General features: G+C 39.0%; 1 protein-coding gene and 1 pseudogene across 2 annotated transcripts in view; both read left to right on the forward strand.

Annotated features, from left to right (window-relative positions):
- Positions 1-24184, forward strand: part of MRPS33 (mitochondrial ribosomal protein S33) — a 36267-nt gene that overhangs the window by 469 nt on the left and 11614 nt on the right. The window contains exon 1 of one of the 2 annotated variants that reach the window (XM_043965936.1): positions 22662-22815. The exons of the other annotated variant lie outside the window; for it this stretch is intronic. The gene's annotated coding sequence lies outside the window, so the exon portion shown is untranslated. Of the gene's footprint in view, positions 1-22661; positions 22816-24184 lie in introns of those variants that run through there. 2 annotated transcript variants of the gene reach the window in all.
- Positions 10418-11939, forward strand: LOC122727976 (annotated as a pseudogene).

A 24184-nucleotide genomic window follows, 5' to 3' on the forward strand; every position in this document is an offset into this window, starting at 1 on the left:
TCAGAGGGACTTTCAGCTCATATGCAAAATTGGAATGTTTTTTCTCCTCACCACAGTTCCCTATTGGTGGTGTCTCAGTTTGTAGGGGGCTTTTTGTTTTCACAGGAAAAACCACATACTCTGCCTTCCTGGGCTGCAGGCATTTCCATCATTGAGCTGTATGGCTTTCTGGGGGCTTAATAACGGTTAGCCCCATTTCAGCACAAACAGATCATTAGAAATTCCCCACCACCCAACCCACCTCCACTCCTCTGAATGTGTATGAGAGACAGAGAAACAGAGACGGACAGACAGATAAACAGAAAGAGACAAAGTGAGTTCTGATGAATATAGGATGAGAGATGAAGAATTTAATGGGTGTGCTTTTTAATAGTTATTCTGAAAATATTTGGAGGAAAAAATTGGAGGGAAGGAGAACTAATAAAACATTCAGAGGTGATTTTTCTTTATATATATGGGGTCGACAGGATTTAGGATGTATATTTATCTATAGAGACCTGTAGAAAAATGATGCATGACTAATAAGTGGCCAGCAAAGCCATGGGAGGATGGACTCCCATCCTGAACAAATTCATTAAGACAAGCTGCTTGTCTATTCTGAGACCTTACCACAGATGTTGTCAACACCATATCTGTATCTTATAGGCTTGGATTTGGTTTTGTTTTCTTTTTACTCAAAAGCCTTATTTGTTATTTTTATTCCCCACCCATTAGGGCCAACTCTATGAACATTTCAAGAAAGTGTTGGGTTCGTAGGCTGTTGCAAGGCCAGGGTTGAAGAATAAGAGAGGAGCCTTCTGGATGATAAGAATGTTCACAGCATTTTGCTTTGCCCTCCAGGGTTTTTGAACCAAAATGAGTGCCTCTCCACCATGTTCTTTTTGTCCTTCCTCTCCCTTCCTCCTCCTTGCATTTTAAAAATAAATGAAATAGGGGTTTCAGTGCCATCTAGTGGGGGAGGGGAGTTTTTCACTCCCCTTCTCAGGATTTTGAGATAATGTGATTTGCAGAGGGGTGAGCAGTGGCCTGAATTTGCCCCTGATGTCCCTATGCTATTTGTCTGATAAAGTGAGGTGGACAGCCTAGTGCCATTTTCCAGTTTTGTACCACAAGATCCGGAGGTTTAGTGAAGTGGTAACTGGATTCCCAGTGCCCAACCTGTTCCCTTCCTCTTAGTCCCTAAGCCCTAGGCTTCTCGGGGAAAATTAAAATGAAGAAGTAAATGATAACAATGTAATTTTCTGAAACAATTTTCTCCCAAGGATCTCAGAACATTTTCTCATGTGTAATCTCATTTATCCTCTTAGAATTCTTACATTGGATAGGCCAAAAGAAGACATCAGTAAACTAAATACAGGGACTAGAACCCTAGTCTCTTGACTCAGGAGTCTTATCTATTCCCTCTAGACCAGGTAATATATGGAATGTATGCACCAATGGTACCCAATGAAGTCCCTGGTGGTAATTTACCACTACACACTTTTCTCTTTTAACTCCAACTTTCCTTCCTCCTTCACTTCTTCACTCCATGATTTTTCTTCCTTTTTACCTTCTTTTCCTGCCTTGGGTCTCAACCTATTAGCTGTATAGATTTGTGGTGATAGAAATGACCTTTCTCAGAGCCATAAGTAGTAATTTTTCCCACAGAGCAAGTTAGAAAGGAGGGCTCACTTTGGATTTCCCAAGATATTAGGAACATTCTTTGCTGGCACATAAAATCATTGCTAGTAAATAGAAGAATTTAGGGAGAGAGGGGTTCTGAGGTACATCTGTCAGAGAGAGGAAGCCCATCTTTGGATGGTGCTACTGTTACCCTCTAATAAATTTCTTAATCTGGGACAAAGTCTCTATGTTTCTTCTCTAGTTACAGATTTTCTCCTGCTGTCAGGATAACTACATTACCTTCATTAGGAGTTACTATTCTTTCCCTCCTTGTGATCATCAATGGGTCTCCATGTTCTCAAAAACTCCCTTATCTCATAACTCTCCACTTACCTCTACTTTTAACCATTTCATTTTTTCCATCCTTTCCATTTCTACCAATACTATCCATTTTCTGATTTCTACTACTAACCACCTCACCACTGGACAAGAAATTCCTAACTGGTCTCCATGTATCTAGGATCTTCCTCATCTACACGATTACCAGATTGATTTTTCTGAAAACACTGGCTTTCTCCCTGTTCAAAACTCTTAAATTACTTTACATTAAATAGAAGTCCAAACTCCTTAGTCTGACATTCAAGGCCCTCCAAAAATCTGGTCCCAACCAATTTTTCCACACTCATTATATGACTTCAGATTTAGGGCTAGAAGGGACCTTAGAAGTCATCTTGTCCAACCTTTCCTTTTCCAAGGAACCTTCAATTCAGAGAGGGTAAAGTGATTTCTGTTGGGATCTTTACTTGACAAAAGCCTGCTTTAGCCAGGCCAGTCTACTAGCTATGCTTTGACATATATCATTCACAGTCCCATCTTTTCACCTCTGTTTATACACATTAAAATATATTGCAATGATCATTTCACTCCACTCCAAAAACATTAGCAGTTTTGCCTACTGAATAAAATGTAAACCATTGATCCTAGCATTCAAGGCCTTCCACAATATGGCTCCAACCTACATCTCCAACTTTATCTCATATAGTTCATTTTCACATCTTCTACATTCTACCAACTTGGACTACTCTCCATCCTCGATTCTTATCCTGCTACCTCCCATTTTTATGCTTTTGTTCATATTATTCCCTATATGTAAAAAGGTATGCTCCGTTTGTTAAAGTCTCTCAACTTTCCCTGGCCCCTTCTCCCCCTTACAATTTTTTTTTTTGCAGGGCAATGTGACTTGCCCAGGGTCACACAGCTAGTAAGTGTCAAGTGTCTGAGGCCGGATTTGAACTCAGGTCCTCCTGAATCCAGGGCCGGTGCTTTATCCACTGCACCATCTAGCTGCCCCCCTCCCCTTTAGTCTTACTCCTAAACCAGGTAAAAGTAAATTGTCCCTACTCAAATATTTTCTAGCACTTTGCCTGAACCTTTCTTATACACTTATCTTGTTTTCCCCTATACCTTTTTTTGCATATCCTCTACTTATTGGATTGTTGACTCCTTCAGATCAGGGTTTGTGTCATATATATATATCTTTATATCACCGGGGTCTAGCACAGTACTTTGTATATAGTAAGTGCTTAAACAAAGTTAGATGAATTGACAATCTTTATTATAGTAATGAGAGGAAAGCCACAAAACTATTAAAAGCTACACATGTACACAATGAAAGTTTATGCTGACACTTCATTTTCCATGTATCTCAAATAAAGGAGAGTTACAATTGAAGAGATTCACTCAAAACATAAAGAATCTCTTTTTTAAAAGTAGCTGACACTCAAAATGAAAAATTATCTTCCTTAGAAAGAATTCTGCTTCCCGGTGCTTTGGTCTGTATTTTTTGCCTCGTCCTTTCTGACAGTTAAGCTTCCTTTCTCAAAGGAAAAAATGACCATGATTTCTCCAGTGTCCTTCAATTTCTACTTAATATTTTGTTCACCTGAAATCCTCAAGCCCTGTGTGACATTTGTGAGGAAATCTCACCCTCCCTTACTTGGAGTTGTTTCCATCTAAGCATCACTGACAATTGCTGTGTGACCTTGGGCAAGTCAAGTCAATAGTCGCAATTAAGCTCCTACTATGTACCAGGTATTATGCTAGTTTGGGGGATACAAATAAAGACAAAAAACAGTCCCTGCCCTCAAGAAGCTCACAATCTAATTGGGGTGGGAACATGCAAACAACCCTAAACAAAACAAAACAAAACAAAAAAGACAAATACAGAATAAGTAACACAGACTCGAAGGAATCCAGGGAAGCCTGCAAGCAGAAATGAGAGAGAGCATTCTAGGTATGGGACATATGAGAAAGAGAATGGGGAGAAGGGAATAAGCGTTTATATAACTCCTACTATGTGCCACACACTGCACTAAGCATGTTACAAACATTATCTCATTTGACCGTCCCAACAATCCTGCCAGGTAGGTACTATTATTATCCCCCATTTTACAGATGAGGCAACTAAAGCAAACAAAGGTTAGGTAACTTGCCCAAAGTCACACAGAGCATGCGTGTGAGTGTGTGTGTGTGTGTGTGTGTGTGTTTTGGTTTGAATTTGAATTCAGATCTTCCTGCTTCCAGGCCACTCTGGCACCTAGCTGTCTCAGGTCATTGAGACAGCCAATGAAAGGAAATGTAGTATCATATTTGAAGAAAAGCAAGGAATCCAGTGTCAAGTAAATAAGAAGTCCAGAAAAGTAGGAAGGGACCAGGTTATAAAAGGCTTTACAATTCAAATAGTTTATATTTGATCCTGGAAGGAATAGGGAGCCAGTGGAGTTTTTTAATGGAGGTAAGGGAGGAAGAGTAGCATATTCAGACCTGTGTTTTAGGAAGATCACTTTGATAGCTGAAAGGAAGATGGGCTTGAGGCAGGGAGTCCAACCAGCAGACAATTGGAATAATCCAGGTGTGAGGTGATCAGGGTTTGCACCAAGGTGGTGATCATTTCTGCCTCTGTCTCATTTACTTCACCTGTAAGAGGTTGTACTAAATTACCTCTAAAATCCCTTAAGCTCTAAACTTCTAGGAATTACTCTATAAAGGTAACAGTAACTTGTTCTAAAGAAGCAAATATATTGTGCAACAAATGTGTTATGTAATCTTTTTAAGTACAACTCCCTGAATGATAAATAGATTATGAATAGGCAGACCTATAAACCCAAGTCAAATAGGTGGGAACTCAGAAAGAATGGATGTCCTCTCTAGATGAAGAGGAAGACACAATGACAGGAACAAGAAGGAAGAGGGCATGAATGAAAGGGAGAAAACCATCAATGAAATGAGGAGGAGAAACAGCATAGGCTGAGTGATCACAATGGTTGGTTCAGAGAACAAGGTGAGTGGACAAAATCCAGTAAACTAGTTCATTTGAAAGAGAAGAAAAGAATAACCACAGTGCATTTAATAGAGAGTACAAAGGGACAGAGCCAAGATGGTAGAGGAAAGGCTGTCAATCCCGGAGCTCCCAACAGAAGAGAGACTACAGAACATTTAAAGGGTGTGCAGAATCAGGATACAGAGGAGACAGTGATGAGAACAGAATTTTTCTAGAGTATTTACATCTAAGTTAGTTTATAGGCTAGGAACTAGACCTGTGATTTCAATGGTATAGGAGAATCCCCAGGTGTGGAAACATCTTCTACCAGTGCATATGATCATCTTATCTGCAACTTAGAGTCTAGGTGGCGAAGTGGATAAAGCACTGACCCTGGAGTCAGGAGAACCTGAGTTCAAATCCAGCCTCAGACACTTACTAGCTGTGTGACCCTGGGCAAGTCACTTAACCTCGATTGCCCCCCACAAAAAAAGACTACTTAAGGCATGAAGATATCAAGTGACTTCGAAAGGGGCCTGTATACAATATGTGTCAGAGGTGAGATGTTAAGTCAAATCTCCTTGGCTTTGAGGTCTGTTCTCAATCCATGCTACTTCTGAATTTATATATGATCTAAAAATTGTAATTCATGACATCTTCTGTCCTCTTGCCACTCTGCCATGTCACTGCAAAGTGGAAGGGAGAGGACAAAGGATTAAGGAATATTTTTAATTTTTATTTTATAAGTTGTCATGGCCAAAGAATTAAGCACTAAGTGTCCAGCCTACTCATGGTTAGCCTTTCCACCCTTAGCTAGCCTGGTCCTTGGAAAGCAGAACCATACTCAAAGCCTTTCTAACATGGAATAATTTGTCAAAACTTCTGCTCCCCTATCATAGACTTCCAAAACTCTGGTTCCCCTCAATGCTATGATGAGGCATTAGAGTAGGACATTATTGAGTTTGGGGTGAGGAAGGAATCACAGAGAGGTAAAAAGAGCACTATGTTTGTGTATCATTTCTACTATTGATGTGGTCTTCATTAAGTCATTTAAACTTCTCTAGACCTCAGTCTCAGAATCAAAAGATTTTAAAGCTGCAAGAGATCAATAAGAGCCTAGAAAGTGCTTCAACCCAGAAATACTTCATCTCCTTACAAAGCTACATATGCCAGCCTAAGTCATTCCAGTTTAGACTATAAACTTATTTTATAAAACCTTACATGGAAGGGTGGTTGAAGATTATGAGCGATGTTACCTCATAAAACAGAAGAAAAAAAGGCAATGGAAGGAAAAACAATTTTTTTAAAGTAGAGATAACAAACTAAGTTGAATGATCCCAAGGGCATTTAAGGATGAAAGTGGAATGAAGACAACAAACAAAAATTGGAAAAGATTTTACAAAAATTGCAAAGAATTTTATGACAAACTCATCTCCATCAATGACAGAAGTACTATCACATTTAAACCCTAACATAATAGTCCCAAATGTGCTGCCTAAGGAAATAGAAATGTCATGAAAGAAAATAAAGATGGAAAGAAGAGCTGGAGAAGATGGAGCATACGAAGAGGAGGTTGATGCTAGATGTGACTTGATTTTGAGGTTATTGAGGGATTGATTCTTACGGTATCTCAGAAGAAGATGCTGAATGCTTTAGGGGAAAAAAATTATTCCAATATTCCACTGGATGTATGATCTCATCCGTGTAAATGCTTCCTCTAGGGATGCAGATCACAGTCTATATCTGTTTACCTATCTTGTGTGACTCTTGCCTATGTCCTTCTGTAAGTTGACCAAAGGGCCATCCAATGTGTTTAGGACACCTTTTCTTTTTCTCTTTACACTGTATGAATGTCTATGAAGAATATGGGTCATCTATAAGCTATCCATCATGTAACTGTATCTTTTTTTCTGGAGACACTTTTCTAGGATGGCATCTTTTATACTGTTTCTCCTATATAATTACTCATTTAAAATATGTTACAGGGGTAGCTTGGTGGTGCAGTGGATAAAGCACTGACCCTGGAGTCAGGATGACCTGAGTTCAAATCTAGCCTCAGACGCTTGACACTTACTAGCTGTGTGACCCAAGTCACTTAATGCTCATTGCCCCACCAAAAAAAATAGTACAGCCTGATCACACCTACCATATATATTCTTTATTGTACTGTAGATGATTTTCAACTTTGAGTTTTAGAGATTATAATAGCCCCTGACCCACAATCATACAATATTATTAGAAAAATATTAGAGTTTTTAAAATGGGCCTTTGTTTCAGAGAAAAGTTTGAGGTCACCATAAGAACCTACTCTCCTCCTCTTGAATTCTGGGCCCAGCTTACTGTCCATTAGTAATGTCTATCCAAGATCCGCATGGTTATATTTGAGCTCTATGTATCATAAATGGTCTAATGTCATATCATAGTCTGAAAAATGGACATTCTTCATTGACTAAGCTTTTCTTGTGAAGATAGTCCAAACTCTTTTGATTATTATCATTTAGGAGGCTCTTTGATGTTCCATGGCTCCATGCAATTGATTGGCACAATATCATTCAAAAACAGGAGGATCTGAAGAACCTCAAGTGAAAGGTCTCTCTTCTGTTGAGAAATTCTCCATGATGGTGACAGATACCACTTGCAAGCATTAATAACCAAAAGGCCATCAAGAAATATTATTTCCATTGTTTCCTTTTTTAAGAAATCACATTTAATTTTGATAGATGCTTATAAGACATCTTGTTATAGGAAACCCATTAGGTTGTGTTTTCTCTAACAGACCAATATTATGTATATATGTGTCTAGTCAATAAACAAACACAATGGGATCTTATATTCTCTAGAGTTCTCTGCAATACTATGACGGTAAATATTATAGTCTGGTACAGAATACCTTTTGCAAAAATCTGTCTATTCCCATTTCATACCTTCATCAAAAATGTCCTTGATACATGTTTAGACTCCTCTCATTAAAAATTTATAGGGATAGGAAAGTAGGCATATGGTTTGTTATTAATATTCACTCAGTCATCATTTTAAAAAATAATAAGATCCTAGATATCTCTCTTTTCACATGTCTTAAGAATAATTATCTTAACAAACTCAAAACTAAGTTGATTCCAGCTTCCTCCATATATGTTAGTCTCATCTAGTTGCTTTTCCCATATTTGTTTCATTCCATGTCATTTCCACTTCTCTATGCAACACATCCAAAGCTCTGAAGTTAGAGTCCAAATGTGGTGATTTCACTTTCCTTGATGGAGAAAAAGGTTGTTATAAAAAGTGTTCATAGATCTTTTTCCATTTTTCTTCTCCTTTCCCTTCCTTCCATTTTCATCCTTAAATGCCCTTGGGATTATGGGATTTAGTTAGGTATGTCTCTGAGATTTCTTCAAACTTGTTTTTCCACTAATTCTTCCTCTTTTAGAAGATTGTGTTGTTCATGATCTTCCACCATCTTTTTTTCTGCAAAATTTTGAAAACAAATTTACATTCAAAACTGGTATTGCCCTTGACTGCTAAGCCTGTCTGCTTTGTAAGGAACTGAGTAATAACTGAAGTAGTTTGGGGATTCTTTCAGTCTTAATGTTGGCAGTGTTGTTTGTTTGTAATTTTGACCTGTGTCTGTGATTTCACATGTGCAAAATACTCCTTCCACAGATCAAGATCTGAAACTTAGAGCTGCCTAGTACTATGCACCTTGCTGTCCATTAGCAATGTCTATCCAAGATGGAGCTCTATGTATCATTCAGTTTTACTCAAAAAGCTTGTGTCAGGAATAGGACTTGCAACCAAGGTTTTTCTTACTCCAAGACTCTATTTACTATGCCATACTGCTTCTTCTTCTTATGAAAATTCATTTATATAAGTTAAAGTCCCTTAAAATGGTTATAATCTGATTCAATATACATTTCTTTATTTCCCATTTTTTTAGTGTCAATAGCCACTATCAGGCTAGGTCAGGTTAGAGTCGTTTTAATTTCATATGATATCATTTTTTCACTTTTATTCTTTTTCTTGGTTTTATATTCATTTTGATCTTTTCTCTAAGAAGTCAATGGTTATTATAACTCAAAAAAGTGGCCAAAACTATCAATGACTACTGACCCATATACTTATTCCCCCAACTCTATGAAATCCTTATGAATATAATCTGCATATATGCAAAGGACATCCCTGATTGAAGTATGAGAAAGGAGGCAGCAGATTTTTGCAAACAGTATTCCAAAGTGAGTCACATCTTTAGAGTCACAAAATTGACTGAAAAGTATAAAAAATACAGTATCCTACTGTGCATATTGTATGATGACTATAAAAAGTATTTGATTTGGTAGAGACACAGAACTCCATAAAAAACTCTCCTCCAACAATGTGTTTCCTATGCACATGTCAAAATCCTAAAAGATTCCTTGAAAGATGTTAAAATAGAAATAACTTTTACAGTGAGCCTCTTATTGTAAATATCAAGTCAGGCATAAGATTGAAAGATCTATGCTTGCCAAAGATGTTTGTCATCATCGTGGGGTTGTCTAGAACAGAGTCCAAATGGAAGAACATTTTGTGATATACATCTGACACACCCACTCTCACACAGGGAGCCCTCAGAAAATCTTCTTCAGCTACAAGGCATTGAACTTCAAGGCATAGACTCTGTAAGTCTATATCTACTTAAAACCATAGCTCACAAGCCTCCATCCATAGGTTTATTTCTACTAATTTGTTACTAAAAGAAAACAATTATTTCAAAGAAAAGTTATTTAATGAAATATAACAATAAGAAAATCACAATAGAATATTTCCCCCATTACCTGGAACATATTCTCCTACAAATATATACATACATTCCCTCATTGGAAAGAGTAGATATACCTAGAGAATATTTTTGGAAGGGCACACATGTAAACAATGTATATAACAAAACAACACAAATGAACAAATAAGGAACACATGACTAGAGAATAAGCATCAAGGGGAACACAGAAGGATCCAATGTGGCAATGGCACACATTAAAAAAGCAAATACACCAAGAACACGTTGATGTCAACTGATTGCCGGCTGAACTACCTTTGGGAAATTGCCCATTGACTTAAAGAATGTTTTTATTTGTTTTTTTCTCAATTACATGTAAAAACAATTTTAAACATTTTTTCATAATGTTTTAGCTCCAAATTCCCTCCCTCCTTCCCCTTGACCTTCCTTCAAGTACTTTGATATAAATTAAACATGTGCAATCATGCAAAACATCTTTGCATATTAGCCATGTTGCAAAAGAGAATACAACTGAGAGACAGAGAAATAAAGTTTTTAAATGTATGCTTTGATCTGCATTCAGGTTCAATCAGTCCTTTCTCTGGCGATGGATAGCATTTTTCATCATAAGTCCTTCTGCCCATTGATTTGAATCCCAGTTCTGCTGCTTGAAACCTGCATAACCTTGGACAAGTCATTTAACCTCTCTGGGCCTCAATGTCCTTGTCTCAAAAAAAAAAGTTATTCTAAATAACCTCTAACATATTTTCTAGGATTAAGTCCATGATCCTATGACCCAAGCTTCTCCTTGAAATAAAGGCTCATTTTTAGGCATAACATAATCCATTAAAACTAGTAAAGAGGGGCAGCTAGGTGGTGCAGTGGATAGAGCACTGGCCATGGAGTCAGAAGAAGGGCAAGAAGGTTATGACTATATCAGCAAAGAAGGTATCACCAACCAACACCTGCCAAGAAACCGAACATGCCTTCTGGTTAGAAGCCAGCTGTGGCCCCTGCCAAGAAAATGACTACCCCAGTTAAAACTGCCATCACCCTGGGCAAGAAGGATGCCACTCCAACTAAAGCAGCAGCTAATGCAGCAGCCTCCACCAAAAGGGGAAAAAGGAAGAAGAAAAAAGAGGACAGTGAAGATGAAGAGGATGAATAATTTGAGCCACCCATAAGCACAAAAATGGGAACTGCTCCAGACAAACAAGACTCTGAAGATGAGGAAGATGATAGCAATGAGGATGAAGAAGATGAGGATGACTCTGAAGAAGCTAAGGATATCATACCTTCCAAAAGGAAGGCTGCTTCTATGAAAGCTGCCCCTGAAAAGCCAGGAAAGCCAAGGAATCAGAGGAGGATGGAAGGAGGAAAAAGGAAATGGGCAAACAGAAAATCACCAAAGTCAAGAAACAAAAATTGAAAGCTGAAGCATCTACAAATGTCAATATCTTTGTTGGTAACCTAAACTTCAATGAAACCACTTCTGAGCTAAAAACTAGCATCAGAGACTTCCTTAGGGGGAAAAAGGACCTTGCAATTGTAGATGTCCACATTGGCACCACCAGGAAGTGTGGCTATGTGGACTTTGAATAAGCTGAAGACATGGAAAAGACTGAAACTCAATAGCTCCAAATTTATTGGTTCTGAAATGAAACTGGAAAAGGCAAAAGCAAACAAAAAAGATCAAGCTACAAGGACAATCTTCATCAAGAATCTGCCTTATACAGTAACTCAGAAGGAACTCAAAGAAGTGTTTGAAGATGCTATTGAGTTTAGACTGATCTGCACCAAGGATGAGTCACCTAAAGGAATTGTCTGCATTGAATATAAGACAGAAGCAGGTATGAATGAGGCCTTGGAAGAAAAACAAGAACCAGGGTTGATAGTCAGGAGATCATTCTGGACTACACAAGGTGGTAAAGTCAAGGACAAGATAATTCAAAAGGTAGGAAGACTATCTCATGGAGCAGGAATAATAGAAAACCTCAGACTAAAAGAAACTGGTGCTGAATAACCCCACCTACAGCACTACTGAAGAGAGTCTCTAGGAAGTCTTTAAGAAGATAAAATTGGGGCAGCTAGGTGGTGCAGTGGATAAAGCAATGGCCCTGGATTCAGGAGGACCTGAGTTCAAATCTAGTCTCAGACACTTGACACTTACTAGCTGTGTCACTTAACCCTCATTGCCCCACCAAAAAAAAAAAAAAAGAAGAAGACAACATCCATCAGCTTGACCCAAAACAACCAAGCCCGACCTAAAGGATGTGCATTCATTGAATTTCCTTCTGCAAAAGATGCAAAAGACACTTTGAATTCTTATAACAATATAGAAATTGAAGGCAGAGCTATTAGGTTGGAGTTAAAGGGACATAAGACAACTAACATAGAATGAAGGAGAAAGTCCTACAAAACTTTGTCAAAGGTCTGTCAGAAGGCACGACAAAAGAAACACTGAAAGATTCATTTCACAACTCTGTTGGTGCTAGGATACTTAGACAGGAAGACAGGGCTATCTAAAGATTGTTTTCTGTTTTGTTTTGTTCTTATTGGGGTTTTTTGCTTGTTTGTTTGTTTTGTCAACCCAGAAGATACTAAAGTTATTAAAGAGACTATGAAAAATAAGGAGATCAATAGAAACAAAATAACTCTGGACCGGGCCAAGCCCAGTGGCTTTGGAGACCCCAACACAGTCATGGAAGTGGTGATCATGGAGGCTTAGGTGCCTAAGGAGCCAGTACAGGAGGCTAAAGGAGTTCTGCTGGCAGAGGCCAAGGAAATTGAGAGTCAGGTTGGTTTCTGAGAATGCTCAGGAGAACACAACAAGCCAAAAGGAAAGAAAATGAAGTTTGAATAGCTCTTCCCCTGTTCTCTTTTCACCTGCTATTTGAATGGATTCTGGAGGGTTTATACTATTGTCTAATAATTGACAGAGCTTTCTGAGGACATTTCAAGACAAACATGCAGTTCAGAGGTCTTCTTGGAAAAACCTAGATGACATTTCAAGAGACAGAACATTATGGTTCTAACTGGATGGATGTTCCATATAAATATTTTTGGGAGATGAGTGGTAGATGTGGAAGTTAACTTTTTTGTCTATTAGTTACCTTGGGTTTATAATATTATATCCCATATACAAAACCATTTTCCCCTACAAATATCTGTAGTGGTTTCTTGTTTTGTTTTTATCCCTTCTTTTGGCTGTGAAGAATAAAAGCAAATGTTTTCTCCTGGTTCCTACTTCAACAGCCTGACTTATGAAAAATTAAAAGAGCCTAACCTGGAAAAAAAAAAGAATTAGAGGTCTTCCAGATAAACACAATGAAACAACTAAACTGAATGGCATACTTTAGAGAACAGTACAGGAAGAATAGGAACAAAAATCAAAATTCTTATAAATAGAATCCACAGGACACTGATAGAGTGAAATTACAAGTTTAACTTACCAAGATACATTGTGGTCAAATTCAAAAATGCAATATATAACAACAAATATTGTAGGCAACCAAGAAAAAGTATTTCATTCCCCAGTGAAAAATCCTCATTTATGAGAAATAAAAACAAAGGTTGGAATGTGATATTATGAAAATCAATGGAAATAAGATTATTCCTTAAAATAATATCCTTTAAAACAGATATTAAAATTTAAAAAATAAATTAAAAACTTTAAATTGTTGAGAAGCAGAATGAAGAATGTCATCAGAGAGATGTACTGGAGGAAAAAGAAGTGAGCCAGTCATGTAACAAGGGCAAAGGATAACCAGTTAGTGTGCTCCATCATACACAATTAGGTACAAAAATGTTTATAGAAGATATTTTGGTGATGGCAAAACACTTGGACTTAAAAGAATGTCCAACAACTGGAAAGTCTGAATAGGTTGTAATAAATGGGCAGCTAGTTGGTATAGTGGATAGAGTGCTGGCCCTAAAGTCAGGAAGACTCATCTTTCTGAGTTCAAATCTAACTTCATACACTTAGTAGCCACATGACCTTGGGCAAGTCATTTAACCCTGTTTGCCTCAGTTTCTTATCTGTAAAATGAGCTGAGAAGGAAATAGCAAACCACTCCAGTATCTTTGCCAAGAAAATCCCAAATAAGGTCACGAAGAGAGTTGCAGGTAACTAAAACGACTGAACAACAATTATTGTGCTGTAAAAAAATGAGGAAATAGATGAGTTAGGCTTTTTTAAGCCATGGAAAGACTTATATGAAATAATATAGAGTGAGGTAAGTAGAACCAGAAGAACAATTTCTATAACATAAATATTATAAATATGAACAACTTTTAGGACTTGTATAAACTGATGAAAAATGAAGTGAGCAGAAGAGAATAATTTATATAACAACATTGTAATAAACAACTTTGAAAGCTATAAGAACTATGATCGATACAGTGAACATTGGTTCCAGAAAAGTGAATATAAAACAAAAATATGACAGATTTTTAGTGTAGAATGAGACATACATGTGTATACATGTGCATTTGTATATATATATATATATATATGCATACATACATATATCCATTGGATTTGTTTTGCTTGACTATACATATTTGTTAAGAGAAATTTAGTTTTCTTTCCCACACCCCCAATGGGAATGGGGGAAAGGGAGAAAAAACAGATTTCTGACAATAAAACAAAATAGAGAGAGGTGTTGGGAGGTAGTTCTACAGATGTGAAACGTCCATTTTATTAGGTCATTGTATTTCAGTGAGGTCACTGTATTATTAGTTTTACTTAACTGTTTTAATTTGTTTCAAGAGACCTGTCACAAAATAGAAGCAATCAATAAATGTTAGTAACATAAAACAACAACAAAAAATAGAAAAACTTAAAAAATAAAAGAACTAGAGTATAGACTCCTGATTCCTTGGGTGGCTTCCCTATTGAGGACTTTAGGAGGACATGAACAGGATGTAAAAGTATGGCTGAATTAGCAAATGTACCTCATGAAGGAGGAGCCATGTCAACAAGATCACAGATTCATGTGTGTATGTATATGCATTTATACATAGATATATGCATATGTAGATATACATATGGCTATAGATATATAAATACATATGAAATGGATACATATATATGTATATATATGTATATGTAAGCAAGAAATCTTTGCAAATCACAATGACTCCAGGGGTTAAGAATTTAGTAGGTTGGGAAGTTGGATAGCAAGATGGCTGAGGACTGTTAAGGTGGTTGTGATCTCTCTTGGAATCAGGGTGGGGGCAGGGACAGATAGATATGAAACCTTGAGTGGCAATAGGACAAGTTCCCAGGTAGTGACACTGAGAACCCTATCAGCCATAGGTATGTCAGTAGTAGTATATAAATAGTATAAAAAGGCAATTAGGTGGTACAGCTGATAGGGAGCTGGCCTGAGTTCAAATCTGAACACAGACACTAGCTGTGTGACCCTGGGCAAGTCGCTTAACCCCATTTGCCTCAGCTTCCTTATCTGTAAAATGGAGATACTAATATTGCCTACTCCATAGGGTTGTTCTGAGAAGTAAATGAAATAATATTTGTAAAACACTTTGCAAATCTTAGCATGCCATATTGGTTCTATATTCATAAATCTGGAACATCTGTGATATGTACTTAAACTCAGATACATACACTTTAACACCCACAGACATCATCTCCCCTATAAATAATAACATTTACACATACAATTCAGTTTCTGTATTCATAAATCTGGAACATCTGTGATACAATACTTAAACTCAGATACATACACTCTAACACCCACAGACATCAAACACCTACAAATGATAACATTTGAACATAATAATACATAAGCAACATGGTACAGATAACATACCCATATAAACAAAGGCATACAATTAAATTCTACTAATATTTATTAAATGTCTAATTGCACGAAGCACTGAATTAAGTGATAAGGATGCAAAGACAAAAAACTGAACAGGCCCTGCCCTCAACAGTATATACAATATATACACAAAGATTGAGCGATCAAGCTGGAATTCATTCATGGTGGCATATATGTAAATATCAACAGTCAAAAATGTAGAATAGATTGATGTATGACTGTAGATCATATTACTCAAATTACTCAGTCTCTCTGGATTTTAGTTTCCTTACCTATAAAATAAGGGTTGGGAATAGGTGGTCTCTAAAGTCCCTTTTATTGCTAATGTTCTCTGCTTTTATGATTGTAAAAAGTGAGTGGTTTGTAACTAGAAAAGATAATGAATGAATAGATAAGAGGAAGAAGATAGATTCTAAGTGAGAAAGGAGGATTAGGTGGGTAAGAGAGTATGAGTGGGCAAGAGAGAGAGTGGTCAGTGATGTAAGCACAGGATTGTATTACAGTATTTAATATTGGACGTAGCCTTACAGTTTGGTGAAGCAAATGTTCATCATTCCCCTTGTGCCCTACTTGGCTGGAGTGCACAGATGAATATCAAGACAGCCTGAATGTGTTGGCAAAGAATTTTTATTGATTTAGAAAATTTGCTTTTCCCTCTGCTCCTGTTCTCCAGCAGGATATGACCTTCTCCCCCTTATCTCTATTGTGGTAACCCCTTCATTCCAAGTAGAATTCCTCAGGCTGGTAGCCAGACTCCCTAGACTTCCTATATCAGATACTCCTTTCCCCCATTCCCATACCACTCCCTTCTGACTACAGAAAATCTGATGGTCTGTCACTTATATATTTCTCCACCTAGTTTCATTACACACACACATACACCCTAGATATAAAACCCTATAATCTGAAAGGAGCATGTTTCTATATACTACATAAAGCCAGTTCAAACCAGTAAGATTGTACAGACCAGAGATAGAGAAATGTTTTATAACGCAGAATTCTTGTTTTTCCTTTTCTTTAACCCTATATAATGTTACTAATATCTTTATTATTTTCAAGAATTAGAACCTTAATTCCCAAGAGGTCTTTATCTTCTATTCCTTGCTTCTAACCTTGATTTAGGGTTCCCCTAGTTATAACTCAAAGAAAGACTTAGAACTGGAAGGGACCTTAAAGGTCATCTAATCCAACACCCTCATTTTATATAATGGTTGACAAAGTTGACATGCAAAGAGGCCATTTGACTTATCCATCGTCACAGAGGTAGTAAATCCATTATTGTATATTTCAGTAGAATATATCTTACACTGAATGTTTTGCAAAGCTTTCCCTGAATCATCAGGGGCCTCCTAATAATTTTTCTTCCTTAGCAACAATTGAACTTAGTTTGCCAAAATAGTCATTTTGTCTTCCACCCCAGTGGTTTTTCATTAAAAACTGACAACTTTTATGTTAGAGAAGACATTAGAGGAAATCAGAATGGTTGCCAAACCATTCTGTTCTCTTTAAAATCAAATTAATTTTCTATAATTCTTTTCAAACACTAGAATCACTGAATATTTCACAGCAGCACTCACTATCCCCCAACTATAGGACCTTGTGTCTCTCAGCTCTGACCATTTGCTCAGGTGCCACTTATGCCCAGAGTAACTTCTTTGCTCTCCTCCAGTAAATTAGAAACAGGCAGGTGGACCAGGATATAAAGTGCTACACCTGTGGTCAGGTAGATCTGAGTTCAAATCCTACCATAGACATTTACTAGCTGTGGGACCTTGGGCAAGTTACATGGCCTCTCTCAGCCTCAATTTTCCCATCTGTATACTGGATAATAATAGCACCTACCTCCCAGGATTGTTGTGAAGATCAAATGATACAAGATGTATGGGGGGCAGCTAAGTGGCACAATGGATAAAGCACTGGCCTTGGATTCAGGAGGGCCTGAGTTCAAATCCAGTTTCAGACCCTTGACACTAGCTGTGTGACCCTGGGAAAGTCACTTAACCCTCATTGCCCTGAAAAAAACAACAACACAAAAACAAACAAAAGAGATGTATGAGGCACTTTTGCAAACAAAGTGTTATATAAATGCTGCTTATTATTATTATTGTTATTATTATCATCATCATCATTATCATTAGACTGAATTGCTTCCATTCAGTCTCTCTGTGAAGTCTTCCCTAAAGAGACATTATAACATAATAAGCCCAGGTCTAGATGTGGAGTCACAGTTTTGTGAACACAAGCAAACCATTTCCCCCCTCCTAGTTCATCCATAGCACAATATAAAACAGGGATAATACTGCTTTCCCTACTTCCTTCATGGGGTCATTGTAGATAAAGTACTTTATAAACTTTAAGCTGCTAAATAAATCTTGTTATTAGACCTAGTAATCAATTCAGTTACCTCTTTATACAACTACTGAAACAAAAGCCAAGTCTGCCCCCTTTATTTTTGCATACAGATGTAGCCCATGGCCCAGAGCCCTGCTCTAGACTTGCAAGGGAAAGCAGACCTCCCAAATCACTCTCTTTGGATCACACCTCCCAACCAGGGTCTCCTCTGGGGGCATCAGAATATAGCTCTATTGTAGATCTTTACAGAAACAGTGAAAAGACCCTCAATTCCCATGCAAGTATGCATGATAACAATACAATGAATACAATGATAAGTTTTATTTTACACCCAAACAAATGTAAAACACAAAGGACTTGTAGTGGAGCCCCATAAACAGTCAAGACTACTTTTCTTCCTCTCTAGCCCCAAAAAGGAGAAAGCATTTTGTACAGAGAATATACCCCTTTCCCACCTGTAAAACCCTTCAGACTTTGAGTACCACCAGCTAGTTGAAGCTCCTTCCCTAAATGGGGAAAGCACTTGGGGTCCCTTTCCACACATAATTCAAGCACTAATGAAGGGCATGATTCCTATTTTCTCCTCCACATCTTGGCTGTGTCCCTTGTCTCTCCTTGGCTCTATATCCTGCTTGTCCTAGAATTCTTTTCCTTATTCCCAGATCTCAGCATTTATGATGAACTTCTCTGCAGAAGGGCTGGCCCAGGAATTCTTCTGTTGTTTCATCACTGCTCTTTCTGCAGCCAAATGATTCCCTGGAGATTTCTTACAGATGCATAGATTTCCATCCATAGAACTGAATCTGAGTTCTGTAGTCCTTCTCTTTTATGTCTCTCAGGTCTCTTTCTCTCCATTCTTTTCACATGTGTATTTACTCCTTAAAAGCCACATCCAAGGGTAAAACTCAGATGAACGTCAGTCATGGCTCAATCAAACATCCTCAATATGGTGTCAGTGGAACAGTAATGCCCCTATCAGAACACAAAGTCTCAAATACAGCATTAATAGAGATATTTATACTTTATATAGGGAGACATCTTCAAAAGAGGTGTCAACCTTGACTGGGTAACTCATGATCAGACCCTCTGTATATATGCAATGAAGCTGTAGAAGGGGCTCTCAATGGATACTGGTTGCTACAACCTCTGGGAAATGTTTCCCCAATGACTGATATTACTGGGATATTTCTGACATAGTTTCAATGCCACCAAATATTTACACTGGTACAACAACCAACTACAACTTCTGTTACTTTTGCTGGAGTAGTGGAGGAGGAGGAAGGAGTGGGGAGATTAATGTCCACATGCACTTAGAAGAGGACAGCTAGGTGGCACAGTGGATAGAGTGCTGGGTCTGGAGTCTGGAAGACTTCTCTTCCTGAGATCAAATCTGGCCTTAGAAACTTACTATCTATGTGACCTGGGCAAGTCACTTAACCCTATTTGCCTCACTCCATTATCTCTGCCAAGAAAACTCCACATGGAGTCATAAAAAGTAAGATGCAACCCCAAACGACTTAACAACAATAACAAATGTGCCAGTAGAGAACATAGAGGTGATAATGTATGAGGAGTCTGGAAAGATATGGGCTAGGTTATGAAAGCCTTTAAAAACCAAACAGAGGATTTTTATATTTAATCTTGGAAATCATAGTCAGACTGATACTTTAGGAAGATCAATTAGACAGCCGAGTGGAGTGAAAAGAGTCTTGAGGCAAGGAGGCCAACCAGAAAAATATTTTGATAGTTCGGGAATGAGATGATGAAGGCCTACACCAAAGTAGTAGCAGTGTTAAAAGAATGGTCATTTGGCTGTCTCTCATAAACCAAAGAGGGATCATGGAGGCCCTTGGAAGTGTGGGTGTTCCTGATAATCAACTTTGGTTGGGAAATCAACTCTGATTGGTTAACAATCAATGAGAAGAAGGAATATTATAGTAAGAAATGGACATATTCTAATGAGAGACTTGGGAGACATGACTTTGATTGTGTCACTCTTACTTCCAGATCATCCCCAGCCCCAGGCAATCTAGACAAAGAATCTTATTCTTCCCTCCACCCCACCCCACCCCAAGCCTGAGCAGAACACTATGGGCTTCTCCAGTTGAGTGGGGGTATGAACAAGATTGAGGAGTTCTCATCTCATTATCAACCCTATTCTTCAGGGGTTGATTTGACCTAGAAGAAAATGAGGAAATAGGAAGGGAAAAAATCCTGGATCTCCCCAATAGTAATTGTTTATTAATATGAGAGAAATAAACTTTTCTCTCAATCAATGGAAAAAAAAATCTGATATTTGCAATGTTCCAAATTTGTGGATCCTTCCCAAACCCATCCCACACTAATCTCTACAAAGGTCTTGGGTTGTGTCTTCTTAAGTATCTCTTCTTCCCAGACAAACATGTTCTTTAAAATGTTCTATTAGTTATCCTTTGAAGATTATAAAGCACTATATACTTTGATTGATCCCTCCCTTACTTCAACCCTCTGGTCTAGAAAACATGCTCAAACCTTGCTTATCTGTTAACCATACTTTTGAAGTAAAAGGTTGAAAAAAGATCAATATGTATTCAGATTTGTATAGTAATGGCAGTGCCAGAATTTCAAAGGTATTCATTGATATGATCCTAAGACCTAAAAGTCTAAAGGAAAAATTAATGAAATTGTGAAGACATAAAAAGCAGCCATTAAGAAGAAAGTGGGAGCAACCAAAGATCAATGTGATTTATCATTGTTTGGCATAGCTATCATTAGCATTTCAAAAATGTATCCAAGTAGCCAAAAAGGTATTTTAAACTATCACTGGAGAGACTTTGACAAAGTGCTCTAAAACTAAGTTAACATTTTTGGCCCCGAGGGTGGCTCAAGTTCTAAACAAGAAATTAAAATTCCCATCCTATTATAAGGCAGCTTTGGTGATGGACTCCCAGTCAGGCTAGAACTGAATTGAAATCTGGCCTAAGGCAAACCTCTCTATGTCTTAGTTTTCTTATGTTAAGTGTTATACACGATAGCTAGCTAGAAGTAGCAGTAGTTTTAGCAGTAGCTGTAGCTGTAGCTTTAGCAGCAGCAGCAGCAGTAGTTCTAGCTCTGCCAGTAACTCTGTGATTTACAAACAAGTAATTGAACCTCCCTCAACCTCAGTTTCCTCATGTGGATGACATCATGCCTATCAGCTTCTCTGAATATTATGGTAAGCTATAGAAGGTATTATACATACAGAAAAATGTATAGGTAATATTCATGATCACCAAACACTTTACTGAAACAAAACAATCACAAAGAAAATGAATAGATGGAAGGAAGGAGCTGTGAAAGAGAAAAAAAATAGGTATTTAGGATTTAGAGCAGAAAAAATGCTTGAGAGAGCATCTATCCCTAATCCTTAATGTATTTTTTATTAACAAAAATCTATTTTCTTTCCTCTCCCATTAAAAAAACAAAACAACGGGGCAGCTAGGTGGCGCAGTGGATAGAGCACCGTCCCTGGAGTCAGGAGGACCTGAGTTCAAATCGGGCCTCAGACACTTAACACTTACTAGCTGTGTGAATCTAGGCAAGTCACTTAACCCCAATTGCCTCACCAAAAAAAAATAAAATAAAATAAAGTAAAACAAAACAAAACCCATGTAACAAAGAAGTATAGTCAAACAAAAAGCAGCTTCCCTTATCAGCCACTTCCAAAGGTGCTAACCTCTTAATTTTATAGACGAGAAAAAACTGAGGCCCAGAGAGGTTGGGACTTTCCCAAGGTCACCCAAATATTAATTATAAAAGCTCAAAACCCAAGCCCTCGGATTCCAAATCCACTCCCCTTTCCACTACAGCTGATGGATGAGAGAAAGTGAATGTTGGAGCTGGGTCTGTAGCCAGAGACCACAAGCAGCTAATCAATATCACACTTCTCCTTTGAGCTAATGTGTCCATCTCTAACATCCACATTTCCGGCTGGTGCTGGAACCTCCAAGGCACCAGTTTCATTGGCTCCCACGCGGTTCCCAAGCCAATGACTGCTGATTGATGTTGCTGGGGCCGGGAGACGGGAAGATGGGGAGGAACCCAAGCTCACTGTAAGTAAGCCTTTAATAAGCACTTTTGATGGCGCTGATGACGACGGTGATGATGATGATGCTAAAGAGTGCCCGGGGGAGCGTGACTGGCTGGTGGGATTGAGAAAGGAGGAGAGGAGTTTGAAGGAGCTGAATCAACAACCTCTGGAGCAGGGGCTGGCAGGCAAGGGGCGGAGCAAAGATCAGGGGGTACCCTGAGGGAGCCAGTCATTTGGCTTCTGCTTAGTGCCTCGGTTTCCAAAAGTGTTAAAGGAGATGAATACCCTCAGAATGTCAGATCAACCGGCGCTGCCCACCTCACAGGTCTGTCGTGAGGGTTAAATGAGCGCAAAGCGCTTTGCAGATTTTAGAGCGCTATACTTGTGATTCTCATCGATGAAGCCGATGGAGATGCTGCTCTTGCTGAGGATGATGCTGATGGATATAAGGGAAAGGGTTGGGGGCGGGGGGAGGCGGGGGAGAATGATATTGAGGCCTAGAAAGGGCCACTATTTCGATTCGTTCCAAAGAGCCACGGAAACAGCACCCGAGCTCCCGCGCAACCCCACCCCAGGCTGCCCAGCCCGACTTCTGGAGATCTGGGAGCCGACTATGATTGTTTTATCGCGCAGGCGCCAAATTCGGCCCTCCGAGACGTCCAGGCGCCGCAGGACGCCCATCCGGGCTTTTTGCCAGCGTCCCTTCTAGCGCGCCAGCTTTGGTCTTCCGTTTTTCCACTCCTCTTCTCGGGCGCACGCGCAGACGGGGCCTGACGAGCTTTTTTTTGCCCTCGGAGCTGGACGCGTAGCCATAGACACTGGATGGGGAGGAGGAAATGAGGGAGCGGGACTTCCGGAGGACGTGACGTACAGATGAGGAAGGCCGGGACCTGTTAAATTGGTTAGTGTTTTCTTATAACGTGTTCGTTGTAGTGGGGTATGGCTGAAACCGGGGGTCTCGTGGGGTCGGGGAGGATTATAAACTGAGGCCCAGCTTCGCGTCCAAGTGCAGAGTCAGGGAGAGAAGGTCCTCTGTCTCACACGCCTGAGGGGCGCCTAGATTGAAACAAGAACCGGCTTCGATAAGCCCATCCAGATCCAGAAGCAGGGGCCCACAGAGAAACCCCCATGTCCGTGCGAAGCAGTGTGGGCTAGTGAAAAGAGCGCTGGGGCGGGAGCCGGGAGAGAGCTGGGTTCGAATGTCGGGGCTGGGAGCTCGGGCAAGAAACGCTTTGCCTTTGAATTTGTGTCCTTGGGCGTAAAATGGAAATGATCATTAACCCCCACCCTCTCAAGGTTGTTAAAGAGCAAAAGGCCTTATGTCCGTCATTAGGGTAGCAGGCCAACACTTAGGAAACTCGAAAGCCATGCGATAAACATTAATTTCCATGTTGCCGCTGGTGAAATTGTCACATGCCCTCTGACTCTAACCACAGATTGTCACTTCAGCCAACACGTCCCGAACGCCTGCCCCGTGACAGGTTCGGTGCTGAAGCCCAGAGAAATCAGACAGAAACCGAACAGTCTGGGCGAGATACATGACAATTGAAAATCCTAGGCCATCTGTTCCTGCTTGCTACCAGCCTGTTTGTTTGTTGGCCCGGAGTCTGGAGGATCTGAGTTCCAACCCGATCCTTGACCCTGGGCAAGTCACTTAACCTCTGCTTGCCTCAGTTGTAAAGTGGAGATAATAGCACTCATTTCCTAGGGTTGTTGTAGAGATCAAATGAGAGTGCCAGGCATATAGTAAATAAATACTGTATAAAAATTAATCGTTATTATCGTTAGCCCTATTGTTGTCATGAACATCAGTTGGGTAATGGAAGAGAATACGATTTGATTTTGCCTTTATTGTGAACAAAACATTAGGAAGTTAAATCTTAAGAAAGCATATACATAAAGGAATGTGCACTCGACCTTTGCTTTTGTGGGGGGTAAGGATCACCCACTGAGGAACGTCTATGAAGTAGGTGGGCACCTTCTCTCCAAATTAAAAGTATTAAGAAAGTTGCTTGCACCATGCGGGCAGGGCCAGTATGTATCAGAAGCCAGAATTGAACCTAGGTCATCCTGGCCCCAAAAGGAGCTCTCTATCCACTATACTAAGCTGTCATATAAAGCAATATAAAATAAAATATAATTCAGTATCACAGATATTTGTTGAGCACCATCTGTGTACAAGGCATTGCATTAGGCTTTGGGGAAAGAGGCAAAAAATACACCAGCCCCAGCCATCAAATAATTTACATTCCACTGATAGGGGGCATCCT

This window comes from Dromiciops gliroides, chromosome 5 (genome assembly GCF_019393635.1).
Source record: "Dromiciops gliroides isolate mDroGli1 chromosome 5, mDroGli1.pri, whole genome shotgun sequence".
Lineage (NCBI taxonomy): Eukaryota > Metazoa > Chordata > Mammalia > Microbiotheria > Microbiotheriidae > Dromiciops > Dromiciops gliroides.